General features: G+C 34.5%; 1 pseudogene; it reads left to right on the top strand.

The window, feature by feature from the left end:
• On the top strand, positions 1-489 carry LOC149235129 (glutathione S-transferase U22 pseudogene; annotated as a pseudogene).
• The last annotated feature ends 19,196 nt before the right edge of the window (positions 490-19,685 follow it).

Genomic DNA, 19,685 nt, shown 5'->3' with positions numbered 1-19,685 from the left:
ATGATGAGATCGTTGATGAGATCGCTGATAGATACTCAGAAATTAGAATATTGGGTAATCCAACAGAATTTCTGCAAGCACGCAAGGGCATTTAGTCATTCATTCATACTTGCCTTCTTCCTGTAATTTCCATATTGTTTTCAGGTGCTGAGAATGGGCGAAGGGGAAGAGCAGGTGAAGGTGTTGAGCCAATGGCCCAATCCCTTTGCTATTCGAGTTTTGATCGAACTGGAAGAGAAAAATGTGAGATATGAATCCCAGGAAGAGAATTTCGCCTCTAAGTCTGAGCTGCTGCTGCAAATGAATCCGATTCATAAGAAAGTACCCGTCCTCATCCACAACGGTAAGCCTGTCTGCGAATCTCTCATCATTCTCCAATACATAGACGAGGTTTGGCCGGGCACCAATTCCTTCATGCCGTCAAACCCATATGACCGAGCCCTTGCAAGATTCTGGGCAGACTTTCTTGACACTAACGTAACCCCATAACAGAGAAACGCCCAGTTTCAAACGCCACAGACGGAATTAAGAATTTATATGAGCAGAACATGGCCCAGGTTAATTTGAAATCAAAAACAACTCGCCTACAGAATAGATCACATCGATAAGGAAACCATGAAAGCCTTTGCATCACATATTCATGGCCAACTGATCTTCATATCGAGCCTGTGCACATAGGTCGACAAATGGACAAATGGACTTGAAATAAGTGAACTACGGGGATGGCTTACGGCTGCATACGCAGGTTGCAACAGCTCGGTTAACATCCAGATGCACCTCCTCACAACACAGGTTCACAGGTTCAGATCTAGCTCTGATACCATGATAAAAATAGCTAAAACACACAATTACAGAAACTCAAATCATATATTATGCACAAATGGTGTATGTGCAAAGACACTCACACACACAAATTTACATTCAGATTACTCTATTAAATAGAGTTTCTGAGATCTAACTTATTCCCAAATTAGATAGAGAGGTTGAAAGAATTTCTCAACCATCACAAACCAACTTCTTAAATATGGAATGTAAGCATTAACTCCAACATTCATTGCGAAGGACCCCATGGATAAGGGAGAATCCCACTTATGTTGCGTAAATCTGAAATCTTCTACGCTCCATTTGGAAGCTCGAAAGGCGAAAATCAGAAAGAAGTCACAAATTCTTCCGGAAAATTGAGAATTACATAACAATGTGCCCATTTTAGAACGCTAGAATGTGTCATACAAATTTTAAATAGAACACAAGCTCTCAAGAAAAGCAAAAAAAAGGAGGATTTGAATCCATAGCATGAGGAAGGTTTGAAGCACAACCTGTTAGCCAAGGGGGTTGGGAGTTTCTTTTGCACTTTTGTAGGGTGGTGTTTCAACTTTCTGTGCACTTAGAAAATCGATTCTGGTTCCATTAGAAGATTGCACTATTGCAATCTTCCGCTCTTCAGGAATTTGATTTAATTTCCTTGATTTTTAATGGAACACTGTTTTTTTAGCCAGCAATAAAGTATTATTGCTTACTCTATTTACTTTTAATAAAACTTCCTGCCTCAGTTACATTTATGTGTATGGGTATGATTGTTATTTTCCAACACTGTTGTTGAATTTCAGCAGTCTATGCTCATTTGTAATATTGTCAAGCTACCTTGCATGGTTAACTAGCAATGAAATTGAAACTAAAAGTTGTCCATGGACAAATACTTTTTGTAGCCCAAAGTAATAAGCATCTTGCATTATACATGTCATATTATTTGAATTATTTTAGTGATATGGAATAATATCATTTTGTTCTAATGCGAATACATATTATTTGAATTATTTTAGTGATATGGAATAATATCATTTTGTTCTAATGCGAATAGTTTCATCTGAAATTAGAGATGTCTACAAGTTGATATTCATTAACGATTTATAGGATATTTTCTTGTACACATTTTCTTGAACAAGGAATAGGTCCTAGAACTATTTCTTTGGCCTATTGTCTTTATCTTATAATAAATTTCAAACTATTTTGTTCCTTCTCCCTTTTTTTAATTTTTTTTCTTAATTAGGACTAGAATCTATATTACGTCCCAATTAAGAAACATTAGCTTGCATTTTCTTTTCCATTGCATCAAGTCCTCTCATAAAAATGAAAAGAGTCATTAAATTCTGTCTAATAAGCCTTCAATTCGATCAAGTCTTTCTGTTGATCTACCTCTTCAATTTACATCATTAAATAGCAATATAAAGGAAATGTAATTTAATGTATATTTTGTATATTAATTTAATCTTTTTCATTGAGATTGAATAACCTAGATCCTTTGCAAAGTTTCATTTTCTTTGTAATATTTAAACTAACTTTAATATTTAATTAGTTTATTTTATTTTTGTGAAGCTAACTTAATGGAATTAGACATTAACTTTATTATTAATCTAAAAGCTTGACTTTATTAGATAGTGAATAATAGTTAATTCAATATTTAACTAGATTAAATTTTAATTAGAATATTAATGTTCCCTAGGACTAACCTTTTTAATATAGTTAGATTATATAATAAAATAGCATAAGAATATTATAATATTATTATAGATTAGAGTGAATATTGATATATGGTTTTATATAGTTATTTACTATAATGTAGGAATATAATTAATATATATATATATATAAATTTCTATTAGGTAATATTATTTGGGAAATTTTTGGATAAAATTAAATATTAGTATATATTAATAAGTAATAATAGTGTTAATATAATAACATAAAGTATTAGTTATCATAGTTTGATATTAATATAATATGATACTAGTTAGAATCATATAGAAGAGATATAATAATGTAGATTAGTAACTAATATAGCCTTAGTATTTAGGTAACATTAACATTTATCTAACATAGTTAACAATTAGTGTTTACCTTGACATAATTTTATGTTTAGATCAACAACTAACTTTAAACTGACTTAGTATCATGTAGGATAGTATTTAGGCTAGGATAACCTTTAATCATTATTAGTTTCCCCCACAACCAATTAAATAACATGGGATTGAATGTCATCATGAGCACTTCATGCAGGTGCATTAAGCCAAGCACATAAAAATGATATGTTATTAAAGTGAGACCAAGAACCTAGTAATGTGATGGATTGATCAAATGTCAAGGCTAGAACATTTTAAAGTTTATTTGTGAATTTTTTTTTATATCCATTGAAGATTAGTTAGGAATATCTAGTTAAAAGAAATGATTTTATAGTTAATAGGTAGTTAGGGCTAAGGAAAATTTGTTCACATCCATGAACTCGTTTCTTGGATAGTGGTTTTTAGTTTTTCAAAGGGAGGAACATTTTTTTTGGGTGCTAGAAGTTTTGGTTTGATATTAAAGTTAATTGAACAACATTTCTTAGACCAATGGCTTTTTGTATCAGCAAATCGAATTTGTAAGTGTGTGTGAGACAGTTATTTTTATATGTGTTTGTGAGGTTTGTGAAGCATAATATTAATATCTAGAGATTCAAATTGATTTGGTCTTTAAGTTGCTGTGTTGAATGAGGAAGTCCTGCACTGTATTTTCTCTATTATTTACATTTAAATGAGAACCTCGAGAATAATATTTCAGTTAATCTTCTAATCCGGTACTCTTGCATCCAAGATTGTGTATTGGAAAGAGACATTTTACATTACAGATTCGAGAATACAGAGCACTATGTATGAAGCCAATGGAAGAAAGAAAATTCGTAAGAAAAAATAGTCATCAAATTTGCGGGTCAATTTTTTTATCCAAGGAAGATGAAATTCGAAACTCTGGCATCTGGGTTTTGTGCACAACATGGTCTATTTGGTAACTCGTGAGCAATTTTCCAAAATGATCCTCGGTTGGGCAGTTACAAAGGGGTATTTAATCTATGTTTTTATAAACTGTGTGGATGGAAAAAATAATTTGTTGTTCCTCCCGTAACAACATTATAGTTTGTGGAGAGAGAAATGATTTCTTGTTCCTCCTGTAACAACACTATAGTTTTATGAGAGAGCAATGATTTGTTGTTCCTCCTATAACAACACTGTAGTTTGCTGAGAAAGCAATGATTTGTTGTTCCTCCTGTAACAACACTGTAGTTTGCTAAGATAGAAATGATTGTTGTTCCTCCTATAACAACATTGTAATTTGTTGAGATAACAGCCATCAATTTGTGGTATCAAAACCATAATGTTGTTGGTCTCTATAGTATAGAGAGATGAATAAGAGAGCAGGAAGGGCACAAGGTTGTAGAGGCAGGCCCGTGGGTAATGCAGAACTCCGAGAAGAGATAAGGAAATTGCAAGTTCAGTTAGAAGCCATGGAAGTAGGGAGACAATGGGATCCTTAAGGTGGAGACGTTAGTGAGGCCGAAGAGGAACTTGAAGAAGAAGGAGTGGCAACTATTGAAGAAGCTGCTAAGATTAAGTTTTTGAGAGCAATATTGGGCTCAGGTTCAAGGCCAAAGCCTGAAATCTCTATTTATAATGGCAGTTTGAAAGACGAGAATCTACTACATTGGATTAGTGAGATGGACAATTATTTTGAGTACAAGGAAATTGATGAGGATAAGAGAGTCAAGTTTCTTGTGACAAGGATTAAAGGCCATGCTACACTATGGTGGGACAATGTACAGGCTAAAAGAAGGAAGAAGGACAAATCATTGATCAAGAGCCGGGATAGAATGGTGGCAAAGACGAAGAGTAAGTTCTTGCCAAAGGATTACCAGCTAACTCTTTACAAACATATGCAAAATCTTAAACAAAATATAATGACTGTGAGGGACTACACCGAAGAGTTTTACAAGGTGAATTTGAGAGTAGACTATCGACAAGATACCCCAGAGAAGACAGTAAGGTATATAAATGGTTTGAGGTTAGGTACCCAAGATGAAATCGGCATACTTTCTCCAAGGACAATAGTGGAAGCATACCAGTGTGCCTTGAAGGAAGAACAAAATATAGCTAGGAAGCAAAGCTCTGGCAGAGGATGTGGTTTTTCCAAAGGGAAAGGATAGACAAATGGAAGAGGAAAGTTTCCTATGCAAAATAATGGTGAAGGAAACTCAAATCAGCAATGGAAATCATAGAAAGGAGGTGGTAGCAGAGGAGCAAGACCTTACCAGAGAAGTAGAGGTAGAGGAAGAGGCAAAGAGACTGTCTACCAAGATGTAACAAATTAATTCACCAATCTTTTGAATGTCCTGAGAATGAAAATACGGGACTATGAGGTGCATACATAGCTCAAATCAAAGCAGTAGAGGCACAAGTAACTGAGGTAGAGAATGTGCCAGAGATTGGAGAGGTGTTGATAATGCACAAAGTCCTATTAAAACCAACAAAGGAGACTATTGAACCAGTCCAAAGGAAATCCTTATTCAAGACATTGTGTAAGGAAAAAGGCAAATAGTGCAAATTGGTGATTGGCAGCAGAAGTACAGACAAACTAGTCTCCCAAGAAATGGTGGAAAATTTGGGATTGAAAAAGATTAAGCACCCCACACCTTATAAGGCATTGTGGTTGCGAAAAGGACACCAATTGTTGTTGCATGAATAAAGTGTTGTTGAGTTTCAGATATGCAGGTATAAAGACAAGGTGCTCTGTGATGTAATGCCAATATATGCTTGTCACATTCTTTTGGGTCACCCATGATAGTTTGATAGGAAGGTGGCAAATGATGGAGAGAGAAATTGTTATAAGTTCGAAAATCTTGACATCAAGCACACTCTTATGCCATTGAAAGAGGAAGGTACAACTGAAACGAGTAGCCCAAAATCCCTGATACTTAGTGGAAAGGAATTTCTACAACATATGGAAGAAGAAGAGATAAGTTATGGAGTGATTTTCAAGCCAAAGGTAGTACTTCTGCATACTGAAATTGTAGATTTACCTATTGAAGTTCAGAATTTGTTGCATGAGTTTCATGATATTGTGGTTGATGAATTCCTAAGTGAATTTCCACCCAAAAGAAGCATGAGTTATCATATATACTTGAGACGAGAGCAAGTCTTTCGAACAAGGTTGCATATCAAATGACACCCAAAGAGAATGACGAAGTGAGGAAGAACGCCCAAGAATTATTGGACAAAGGTTTAATAATAGAAAGTTTGAGTCTGTGTGCCATACCTATGGTATTAAGTCCAAAGAAGGGTGGAGAATGGAGAATGTGCATTGACTCTAGAGAAATCAAGAAGAATAGGCTGCCATTTTATTGGACAACAGCAACAAAAACAATAAATTAAATTAGTGAAGAAGAATATCACTAAGAAGCCAGTGTTGAAGTTTCGAGACTTTAATCAGCCCTTTCAAGTGAGATGTGATGTTAGTGGGACAACCATTGGAGTTGTACTGAGCCAAGAAGATAAGCTCGTTGCATATTTCAGTGACAAGTTAAATGAGTCAAAACAAAAATACTCTTCATACAACAAAGAATTTTATGTGATGCTTCAAGCATTGGATCATTGGAGGCATTACTTGATGCCTAACGATTTTTTCTATACACGGATAATTCTTCCTTACAATACATTATGCAGCAACATAATTTAAATCATAAACATGCAAAGTGGGTGGAGTTCATTCAAAATTTCACTTTTGTTTTGAAGCACATTAGTGGGAAGGAAAATAAGGTTGCCAATGCCTTGAGTAGGAGATGCTTAATCATGCAGGAAAGTCAAATACAAATTTTAGGCTTTGATTATTTGAAGGACTTGTATGACATTGATGTTGATTTTAAATAAGATTTTGCAGCATGTAAAAATCCAATCAATAGGGACAACAGTCCATGGAAAGAGTTTATGTTGTAGGATGGGCTATTGTTCAAGAACAATCAGCTATGTATTCCCAATTGCTCAATGAGGGAAAACTTGGTCCAAGAAAAGCATAATGGCGGGTTGGCTAGACACTTTGGTGTTGAGAAAACACTTGGGTAGATGAGTCACTTCTATTTTTGGCCTAAGATGAAGGCAGACGTACAAAGGTATGTGAGTAAGTGCAGGATATGTCAACATGCGAAAGGGAGAAGTCAAAATTCTGGACTATACATGTCATTACCCATTCCCAACAGACCTTGGGATTCGGTGAGTATGGACTTTGTTCTGGGTTTACCGAGAACTCAACGAGGTAATGATTCAATCCTTGTAGTTGTGGATAGATTTACTAAGATGGCTCATTTCATTCTGTGTTTCAAAACTAGTGATGCTACCCATGTGGCTAATTTGTTTTTTGATGATATTGTTAAGTTGCATGGTTTTCCAAAAAGTATAGTCTCTCAGAGGGACACAAGATTCACCCGACATTTCTCGAGGACCTTGTGGAAGAAACCTAGCACTAAGCTAAATTTTATCTCAGTCTGTCATCCACATTCTGATCGGAAAATAAAGGTTTTAAATATGAGTTTGGGTAATTTGTTGAGGAATTTAATAGGTGACCGACCAAAGAGTGGGATCATGTGCTAGCCCAGGTTGATTTTTCATATAATGACTCACAAAATAGGAGCACAGGAGAGAGTCCATTTCAGATCTTGTATGGCATGCATCCGAGGGGAATTCATTCGCGAAGAGACTAGGGAAAGCTTGAGCATAGAAGTGTTGATGGAGGGGATTTTGTAATAGCCATGAGTGAGCTGCATGAGCAAGTAAAACAATGATTACAAGATACAAGCAAAAACTACAAGCAATGATCAAATTTACACAGGAAATAAGTAAACTTGAAGTGGGAGACGTGCTCCTAGATCACCTAATAAAATAGAGGTTTCCAAGGGGAGAATATAACAAATTGAAAATGAAGAAGATAGGACCTTGTAAGATCCTCTGCATGTTTTCAGGGAATGTTTATGAGCTAGAGTTACCTCCAGGAATTGGCATTTCACCCATTTTTAATATAGCAGATTTGTATCCCTGCACAGTTGGTGATGCGAATCAAGCTTCTCGAAATCTTGTCCATGATGAAGGAAAGGAACAGTAGTGGTTGAATCAAATTCCTGTGGAAAAGAGTTTAGATGCTGAACAGATTTTGGATACATGTGTTCCCAAGAAGACCAGAAGGAAAGTATAATTGGAATATCTTATGAAGTGGAAAGACCATCCGATGGAGGATTCTACTTGGATCGATGAAGCAGCACTACAGAAACCAGATCATTCCATAGAAGATCTTATGGGCAGGAGCTCATAAAATTTTCTTTCTTGAGGAGTTTGATGCAGGTGCATTAGGTCGAGCACATAAAAATGATAAGTTATTAAAGTCAGACCAAGAGCCTAACAATGTGATGGATTAATCACATGTCAAGGCTAGAACATTTTGAAGTTTATTTGTGAAAATCTTTTTATCTTCGGTTAAGGTTATTTAGGAATATCTAGTTAAAATAAATGATTTTCTAGTTAGTAGGTAGTTAGGGCTAAGGAAAATTGGTTCACGTCCATGAACTCGTTTCTTGGATAGTGGTTTTTAGTTTTTGAGAGGGAGGAACATTTTCTTTGGGTGCTGGAAGTTTTGGTGTGAGATTGAAGTTAATTGAACAACATTTCTTAGACCAGTGGCTTTTTGTATCAGTAAATCAAATTTGTAAGTGTGTGTGAGACAATTATTTTCATATCTATTTGTGAGGTTTGTGAACCATAATTTTAACATCTGGAAATTGAAATTGATTTGATCTTTAAATTGTTGTGTTGAATGAGGAATTCATGCACCATACTTTATCTGTCATTTACATTTAAATGAGAACTTAGAGAATCATATTTCATCTAAATATATAATCCGGTACTCTTTCATCCAAGATTGTGTATTAGAAAGAGCCATTTTACATTATAGATTCGAGAATACAGAGCACTCTGTATCAAGTCGACAAAAGAAAGAAAATTCATAAAGGAAAACCATCATCAAATTTTCGGGTCAATTTATGATCAAAGGAAGATGAAATTCAAAATTATGGAATCTGGGTTTTGTGCATAGCAGGGTCTATTTGGCAACACATGAGTGATTTTGCAAAAAGATCCTTGGTTGGGGATTTACGAAGGGATCTTTAAACTATGCTTTCACAGACTACATGGCTAGAAAAAAACGATTTGTTGTTCCTCCTGTAACAACACTGTAGTTTGCTGAGAGAGAATTGATTTGTTGTTCCTCCTGTAATGACACTGTAGTTTGTTGAGAGGGAAATAATTTTTTGTTCCTCCTTTAACAACATTGTAGTTTTATGAGAGAGCAATGATTTGTTGTTCCTCGTATAATGACACTCTAGTTTGTTGAGATAGCAATGATTGTTGTTCCTCCTATAACAACATTGTAATTTGCTTAGATAGTAGCCATGAATTTGTGGGCCATCGGTGCTCCTCTATGTCATGTCATCAAATCTACCCATTTCCTCATGTGAAGCTCTCTAGGTCCAGGAAGCTCGCAAGTTATCCATTGAGGTCGTAGAAATGGCACTCTGTAAATCAAATGATACCATGATAGATCCATATCCAAAGTTATTCAATCATTTGGTATTTTTTATATTGAGTTGTTCCTTCACATTTATTAAAAACCCTTTACACCAGTCGAATATTGTGGGTGGCAAGAATTTTAATGCATACTACATCTAGGTCTTGGTAGCCAAGTGTAAAGAAACATTGTCAACCAACTCGGTAATAGTAAAAAGGATTGCGCTGAGGGGGAGTTGAACGATATCCTTTATATCAAGTTTCCCATTCTTGGTTACTTTAGACCGAGGTCAAAAATGAACAACAATGTAATACTTCACTGTCTCTCCACCTCTCTTGAATCCAAATAATGAAATTCGAGCTCCTCTCCATGACAAACCTATAAAGAAGTAGATGTCTTCAACATATATTGTGATAATGTGTACTCCAATCCTAAATCACTATCCTTATGTATCCCAACATCTTACCAAATCTCCAAATATCTCTAACTGGGCCTTCATTCTCGTAATCATTTAAAACATCAGAAGCCCACAATTCCTCAATGCTTATATAATTGTTGGATCATTGTAAGCAACCATGTCTTGAGCCTCATGCTCTCTTTCTCTCTAGGTTAAATCCATTTCACTCTGATAAATGTATGCAAAATAACATGGAAAAACATATAAAATCAACAATTTGAAAAATTTTGGGAGAAAAATCACTCAAAATCAAATTTTTGAAACCCTTGTCATGCCCATCAAACTATATCCATTCTTGAATAGAGTGACCCATCACACTCACCCTCACTAGTTAATGTGTTGGGTCGCCATCATCAGTTTTAATTTTGTTGAACCATCACACCTATGGATATAGGAGGAGTGCGAAGGGTAGAGGGCAATGTTTTAGACCTAAAAACTCAAATATTATGTGAACAAATGCATTAAACAAGAAATGGAAACCATGAAAATGACGAGAAAGGATTGCTCTCCTAGCTGGAATTGATAATAATTGAAATGGTCCACTAGATTGGCTACAATCAACTAATCAAGATTGAAGGTAAAAACCACTCAGAGCTCACTCATGTTGGTAAAATGAAAATGGTAAGAAATGAAATTATTTTCTTTTACTTTTATGGCCAAAATAACTCATTATTTTAATATTTTTTAACACTTTTGACCAAATTTTATCATGTATCGTGTACTTTTAATGATTTTATGGTGCTCTGAGTAGGTTAAATGATAATTGAAGGATGTAATGCAAGTTCTAAGTTGAATGTAGGTCATCTTGTTGAATGAATATACTTTTATCGCATTTTTGAACTTGTTAAACATATGAAAAAGGAACCCCCTGAAGTCCTCTTTTAGCTCTTTTCAGACTCCCAAAACATGAAAAGGTTATCAAACACTTGCCTTTTTGAACTCGTTAAAATAAATGAAAATATGTATGCCCAATATAAGTATAACCCTTTTCTCGACTGGATAGAATATTTACAAGAAATTAAAACATTAGTCAAACATCGGTAAAAGGTTCTCCTAGGTATTGTTTTATGCATTTTCTAGCCCAAGAGATTATTTTTTTATGAAAAGGAACATCTTGGAGTTTTCTTTTTCACCTCTTTTTAAAACTCTCTAAACAATGTTGGACTCATTAAACATGATGAGACCAAACTACTCCTTCTTAGGGTTCATTAAAAATATTGAGAGGAATTCATTTGAAGGATGACCTTATAAATCAAGGATATGTTATCCTCCTCAAGATTGTCAAAAATAAGGAGCTACTAGCTAGAAATGGTCAAGAAATTGAGAAAATAAGGAATTTTACCTATTAATGGCAGTGAATTTCTCATGAACATGACACTCTTTCACTTAATTTTTGTGACTACTTTGGGTTGGGGAATATTCTTGTCCCTCTATTGATTACACCGTCATTATGGGTCTTTGAGCCAATTATACCAACTCCATATCATTATCACCGATACATTCAAGAGAAAGCGCACCGTCAATTGACATTTGATACAATACCCTTAAGCCTTACTTCATGTCTTCATCTCTTGAACCAAATCTTCATCATTACATTCTGTCTCAAATCTTGATAAATGTTTTGTGTCATTGATGAGGGATACATGAAGGCACTCCTACGTGCCTCGCCTCTTATCGAAATAAAAACATTATCTAGGAAGTTTACTTAGAAACACCCTTTAGTTCATTGGAGGTTGCATACCTCAATGACAAGTTTCCTCGCTTTCGGTGATGGGTTCTCATCATTGGCCTTCAACTATAAGATTTTGTGTGTTGTTCAACTTCAACTAATTTATTCACATGATATGGATTGTGTTCGGTGTAATATAGGGCATATGAATGGAACACCATTGAACTTCAAGGCACGACATTGGAAATGCCAGAGAATGATTCCAACAACCTGCAAAACAAAACCCCAATTTGTCTTGCAAACAACAATTATTACCCACTCCAATCCCGTAGTCAAAGGAATTCAATAAAAGTGAAACCATAAACATTAATCCTGCAAAACTATTAAAAAGCTTCTAAGTTCTAGAAAATAGTGCATAAATTTTCAATCCAATTCCTACACTAGATTTGACAATTTCATTAAAAGAAAAAGAACTTGATCAATCTGGACACTAGCTACTTCACTCATTAACGTATCAAGAAAATTGAGATTTCAAACTAGATAAATAATCTAAAGTCTCAAAGGAACAAAAGTATCAGTCCATTCAGTACAAAAGAGTGCTTAAATTAATCAAACAAATCCCTAACCATTCATGCACTATCTCAACTTCTCATTTCTTATACATTCAAAAGTAAATTGTAGCACTATGGTGTACAAATCAAATGTATAAACTTGCATAATAGGAAAACCATACTCTATTCTAACTTCTTAAGCCAAAAGGTATCCCAAATCATAGGTCTAAAACTGCACCTAAGAGAAAGGTCTGCAAGAGCAAGAAAATGAAACCAATAAGAAATCAATTATTAACAACCTTCTCACACTAGTTCATTTAAATCGTCAAAAAAATGTGTTCCATGCCTGCAAAATCAACCACAAATTGTAATCAATTGCAATCATTGAACAATCACATTGTATTCAAATGAACTTGTTAAAACTTGACCAATCTTCAATGGTTGGGTGATAGAAAGGCTTCCCCTCAACGTGGCTCTATTTCTTAAACCAAGAAAAACAAGAATTATAATAGTAGGCAAGTCTCGGGTAAGGAAAAGAAACAAGGTCAATCCTGCACTTTAATCATACATGTTGTAATCATTGAATATGACTTGAATTGTTACAAGAAACTTTAGGGTCTTAGAACTTCAACGTGACTTTACTTATTATATTACAAGATCTTCATAAAGAATCAAGGAACCCTCAATATCTTAGATCTGGAACAACTCAATGGTTTCAAAGAGAAATATCATTAAGTGCTCATCTCAAAACATTAAAGTCTTCAAGCCACAACTACCAATACCCAAAGAAATGATTCCAAATAAAAGTTTCACAGCTTCACCAAGTCATATATAAAGAATACAGTCACCTTCAAGGTAGATCTCACAAACCTAGAACATATATTAATGGAACAAGGTTTCAAAGAATAGAGTGTTTCATGAACCAATGTTAAATCTCAGTTTCCTTCAAAATCCTCTTGAATTCAAGGCTTACCAAAATACAGAGGGAAAACCTTGAGTTGAAAATCACTGTAACCAAATCTGAAAGGAATAAATAAGTGATTTCAAGAACTGATATGCACACAACTTAACCCAAATAGAAATTACAAAATGATCTCAAATGTATGCAATGGCTATTTGAATAAAATAGAGTAATGGAAAGAAATAAAAGAATAGTAAGAAAGCCTCACAAGAATAATCAACCAATAAACATGCACACCACAATGTTAAACTTCAAAGACAATCCACATAATAATACATAACTGAGGAGTAACGAGCTAGACTGGTTGGGCCCAGACCAACCAACTTGTAACCTCCTTAAAGATAAATTAAATTATAACAAAATGAGAAGCATTAACACAATTAAACCAGAATGGAAGGATAGCCTGACATTGATGCTTTCTATGAAAAATATATCAGTCTTTAATACATTACAAGCTTCAGTAGCCTAGCTCTAGTTCATCAGAGGAAGGGGTTAGAACCCCCACCACTCAACTAAGTAGCATGAGAATATCAAGTATGGTTTGCTAGCTAGGCTTGGAGCCATAACTCTATTTTTATAATCTTTTTACATTACAAGTTTAGCTTTAGACAAGACAATCATTTGTAAAAAATATGGAGATTGAATCCCAACAATATGCCATGGATGGAAGATCTAGTTCAACCATGACCCAATTGAAGAAACACAAATCTAACGCAAATTTTTCAAATCTTGGCATATTTTGGAATTCTTGAAAAAATAGTCTTTTTTATAAAATTGCGTCGAAGAACCTTGTGTAACTCTTAAACCAATGTGAATATTGGAAACATGTTTGGAGAAAACCTATTTTGTCATATTTTCAACAACAAACTCTCTTGGAATTTTCTGATTCATCTCTAATGCTTGGTAAATTGTGCACGAAGATGATTGTTCAACGACTTTTTCAAATATGGGTTTTACCTGATTTCTCTACATATCCACCTCACAAACCCCTTCAGATCTCTAAAACAGTGATTAATTTTGGAAAATCGGTTGTGTCTTACTCCATTTCCAATAATATAATTTTCATATTCGACTTCATCTACACGCAAATCTAGGAGGCAGTTGGTTGTTTGAACACTCCTATGAATTTGGGACTAAAACATTAATTATTCCCTAAAAATCCATCTGTACAACCTGGGTGCATTTGGAATGATGTGGACATGTCCAAACAAAATTTTGAACAAAAACCTTTTCCGAATTTTCCAGAAAATGTGCCGATGTATGAAAGCCCCAAGTTAGTTGCCCTCTAGTGCAGGAATGTTGCTCTTTAGTGCAGGAACAAGTAAATAAAAGTTACGTGAACCTATGACTGTAAAAAGGATCCAGTATCATTCCAAATGTGTGTTTATACCACCAACTAGAATTTTCCTTCATGGCAAGCTTGAATGATGAATTGGTCCACATATACTTGCTGCAATATCCCTATGCGATGTCAGAACAAGACAATCTACATTAACAACATTTTTAATGAGTATTAATCCTAGAAATTGATATAAAGAAGTTTTTCTTATATAAAATACAACCCAAGCACAAATATTCGCTATTGCATTAAAAGAATGTAAAAAGAGTTCATAAATTGGCAAGACAAGAGAAGAAGTAGGGCATCATATGAATAAAATGGTGCATTAAGTACAATAATTATGGGGACTAACATGCCCCCATGCCGATCATCTTGCATGTCCTCATGCAAGCGAATCAACTGATATATTAACGTTCCCTTGCAAGAAAACAAAATGTAGAAATAAATGTTCCTGCACTCCTAATATTGTTCCTTGCTAGATTTGAATATTCTGAAAAAAAAATGCTTGTTGATCCATCTTTATTCATTAAGACTAATCAAAAGAAAATATAATACTAGGGATGCTATAAAAAATGCTAAACTGGAAGGATAGTGTCATAATGAAATAGCCAACCATCAAAATTTCCTCAAAGCATCTCAAGAGAAGTCGAAATCAGCAAGCCTTCACTTTTAATAGCCTCATTATTATAAATAGAAGTGACATTATTTGGAATCCAAGGCATTAAAATGGATGGAAATAGGGAAAAAGAAATATGACAAAATTATACCTTCCCCTCATGACCATATTAACATTACCCAAGAATATAGTTCAAGCTACTCTTGTTCAAGCAAAGTGAATCACCTACACTAAGGGTCCTGCATCGATGAGAACTTTCATATTTCTAAAAGATAGAACTCCAAAGCACATTATCCAATGGATATTAAAGCCATTCTTAAAGAGATATGATAATGAGTTTAGGGAAAGACAAAAACAACCAAGTAAATCATAGTGTAAAATTAACTTTAATATCATAGGCATGGCCGTGCTGCCAGCAGGCATCTATAGCCTCGACAGGGATGCCCCATCTATTAGATATAAATTCAGATTCCATTGAAAGCATTTACATTTTTTTAGAAACTAGTTGAAGGTTTTTGTCCTAGCTTGGTAACTAGCTAACGATAGTGCCATTCACAAGAACTAATAATGGTGAACAAGTCGGCTCGTGATGAGACCTCTTATCTTGTAGATTTTCAAATGAAATCCATTACCTTAGCTTGGTAATGAGTAGAGGTAATGCCATTCTTATTAGGACCCATGGTCATGGTAGATCAGCTCATAATGAGACCTCCTATCCCTCAATTAATCATTTTAAAAGAAAATTTGATTATAATTAACCTTAAATAGGTTACTTAATAGGTGGGGAGGCACATCTTATCCGTAAGAGCACGAGATGGCGTGAAATGTTTTTAATTACTAATCTTTCCTGGTTGGTCCTTCCACCCTAAAGATTCATTTTAAAGAAAACATCTCAAATAATGACTGAAAGATTCCTTGAGTTGATCATGCCAGGGTTCTCATGAAAACTTGTAAGGGTTTTATAGGAGTGGTCCATCATAGGAAGATTTTCATCAATACCTTCAAAGAGAAACTTTGAAAAGGTTTCTTGGATGACAATCTGTTAGAATGAATAGGCCAAAAGCAAGTTTTTAAGCTTATAAATGGAAGGTGTAATAATAAAAATCCCCCTAACTAACCGAATGAATAATCTTGGTCAATAGTCAAAGTCACTTTATAAAATATGAGGCATTAAGAGTGAATTTCTTCTGACAAGTCTTACCACAAGAGTGCATTATGACAAAAATTTCAATAGTTGTGCCTTAGGAATTGCAATTTTAAGAGTGTTGTTGTAACAATTTTATTTCAGTTTTTATACTACCCTACCCTAATTTAGAGAACGGAAGATCTCCTTCAAGTGTAGGAGTACTTCCAATGTAGCCATGTGCATAACATAATGCTAAATATACTCACACTGAGTTTTAAAGAATAAACTTCAATACATGCCAAAGTATGAGTAACCAGTTGCTTTAATTGATATGGTACGAAGAACTGACGAATGATGAGGGAATAAGGTGTGACTCTTGTGCTTGAAACTATGATTCAATGGTGTCCACATATTCACGATTCTCCAACTCATGCAAGTCTTCCATGATTTGATAATCACTCTCTGGGAGGCATAAGGGATCTCGTGAAAGACAAAAGAAAAAACCCTCAAGTTCAGGCTCAAATGCCTTCTTTTTAGATTGAAAGGAATGGTTAAGGGAAATTTTAGGGCTTTGAGTTTCAACAACAATTTCAGAATAAGTTTCAATCAAAGATTGCTCCTCTAATGTTATTTGAATTAGATCCTCCCAGGGTGAATGTTCTGTAGTGATTGGAGGTGTTTCCAAACTCACCCACTCCCCCAACCTCGAAGATATATCATTTTTTTCAATAGGACAATCAAGGAGAAGAATATGTGTTTTAGATTGTTGTGCAACCTACTGGTTTAGATTAGGGGGGCTATGTTTTGGTCTAACGTTTGCATTACAACTAGGATTTGGGCTAGGATTTGGCTTATGATTTGGGATAGGGTATGGATTAGGGCTAGGGTATGGATCAGGGTAAGGTTTCACAGGTAGTTGGGACCATGGAGGAGCATGACTTGGTAATGCATTGAGTGGAAATTGTAGTTGTTCTTGTTTTCTAAGTAATTGATTTTGCATGAACGACATCCATCGGGAAGAGGCTCCAAATTATTGTTAAGTCAATGGGAATATATGACTCGAAAAAGAAGGCCAAGGAGAGGGCCACTGCGGCCATGAAGTAGGGTATTGAATTTGAGCAGGATCAAAAGTTTTCCATGGAACTGTAGGATTATAAATATGTTGAGAAACTTTCTCAGGATAATAAACATTATTCCAAGTATTAAATGGTGATGGGTTTTGAGTTATACCTGGAAGTTGATTCGATTCCTTACTTGATTTCTTGAGTACCTTTAGTAATCCTAGCAGTGATGGGAAATGTTCTATTGCATGAGCCTCTTCACAAATTCTACAAACTTTCAAGCTACTAAGTGGACACTTTCCAAGGAAGTGTTTCTTTCTACAGTTGGTGCAAAAGATCAACAATGGTTCTTCATCCTTCTTCTATTCTTCCTGCAAATAATCCAATTTTGAAATCAAAGATTTAATAATATTGTCTATATGTTCAAGAAAACTATTAAATTCTTCACTTGTGAGTTCTTGATTGGATGATTTATGTGTCTCTATAGTAGCATCAAAACTCCTCATTGAATGATTCCTCAAAATACAATTTTCTTGTTTTTAACAAGCCAGCTGATATATTTTATCAACACAGTGATAATGTATATATATAGGTGGGTTCTTACAACACCCGAGAAATGAAAAACCTTCAAATAACCAAGATATGCAGGAAAGAAATAAATTCAAAGAACAAAAACTTGCAAGTGATACTAGGTGAAAAGAAATACAAACGCAACAGGTCAGCAAGCTCAATCCCATACGTGCCTCCCCAAAAACGACACTAAAATATTGGGTGTAATATAGGGCATATGAATGGACCAACATTTAATTTTCAATCGGGAAGTTCATGGACTTTGAGTTGCAGCACTGGAAAATCCAGAGAATGACTCCACTCCAATCGTGCAGTCAAAGTCATTCATTAAAAGTGAAACCATAAATAGTAATCCTACAAAACTATTACAAACTTTCTAGGTTCTAGAAAATAGTGCATAAATTCTCAAACCAATTCCTAGACTAGATTTTACAATTCCATTAAAAGAAAAATAACTTGATCAATATGGACACTAGCTACTTCATTCATTAACGTATCATGCAATTCAAACTAGATAAATAATATAAAGTCTCAAAGGAACACAAGTCTCAATCCATTCAATTCAAAATAGTGCTTAAAATTAATCAAACAAATCTCTAATCATTCCTACACTATCTCAACTTCTCATTTCTTATACATTCAAAAGTAAACTATGGCACTATGGTGTAAAACTCAAATGTATAAACTTGCATAATAGGAAAACCATACTCTATTATATCTTCTCAAACCAAAAGGTATCCCAAATCATAGGTCTAAAACTTCACCTAAGAGAAAGGTCTTCAAGAGCAAGAAAACAAAACCAAGAATAAATCAATTCTTAACACCCTTCTCACACTAGTTCATTTAAATAATCAAAGATTATTGTTCCACACTTGCAAAATCAACCACAAAATGTAATTGATTGCACTCACTATCCAGTCACATTGTATTCAAATGAACTTGTTAAAATTTAACCAATCTTCAATGGTTGGGTGATGCGAAGGCTTCCCCTCAACGTGGCTCTGTTTCTTAAACCAAGAAAAACAAGAATTATAATAGTAGGCAAGTCTCAGGTAAGGAAAAGAAACAAGGTCAATCCTGAACTTTAATCATACATGATGTAATCATTGAATATGACTTGAATTGTTACAAGAAACTTTAGGGTCTTAGAACTTCAACATGACTTTACTTATTATATTACAAGATCTTCATAAAGAATCCATTAACCTTCAATATATTAGATCTGGAACAACTCAATGGTTTCAAAGAGAAATATCATTAAGTTCTCATCAAAAATGTTAAGTCTTCAACCCAAGACTACCAATACCCATAGAAATGATTCCAAATAAAAGTTTCACAGCTTCACCAAGCCATATATAAAGAATATAGTCACCTTCAAGGTAGATCTCGAAAACATAGAACATGTATTAATGGAACAAGATATCAATGAATAGAGTGTTTCATGAACCAATGTTAAATCTCAGTTTTCATCAAAATCCTTTTAAATTCAAGGCTTGCCAAAATACAGAGGGAAAACCTTGAGTTGAAAATCACTGTAACCAAATCTGAAAAGAATAAATAAGTGATTATAAGAATCGATATGCACACAACTTAACCCAAGTAGAAATTACAAAATTATCTCAAATGTATGCAATGGCTATTTGAATAAAACAGAGTAATAGGAAGAAATAAAAGAATAGTAAGCAAGGCTCACAAGAATAATCAACCAATAAACATGCACACCATAATGTTATATTTCAAAGACAATCCACATAATAATACCTAATTGAGGAGTATCGAGCTGGACTGGTTGGGCCCAAACCAACCAACTTGTACCCTCCTTAAAGATAAATTAAACTATAGCAAAATAAGAAGCATTAACACAATTAAACCACAATGGAAGGAGAACCTCACATTGATGTTTTCTATTAAAAAGATCTCAGTTTTT

This window comes from Pinus tabuliformis, chromosome 8 (assembly GCF_031772625.1).
Source record: "Pinus tabuliformis cultivar Carrire ecotype Pingquan chromosome 8, CPIR1, whole genome shotgun sequence".
Taxonomy (NCBI): domain Eukaryota; kingdom Viridiplantae; phylum Streptophyta; class Pinopsida; order Pinales; family Pinaceae; genus Pinus; species Pinus tabuliformis.
Note: the sequence above shows the minus strand (reverse complement) of the source record. Positions and strands in the feature narration are given on the sequence as shown.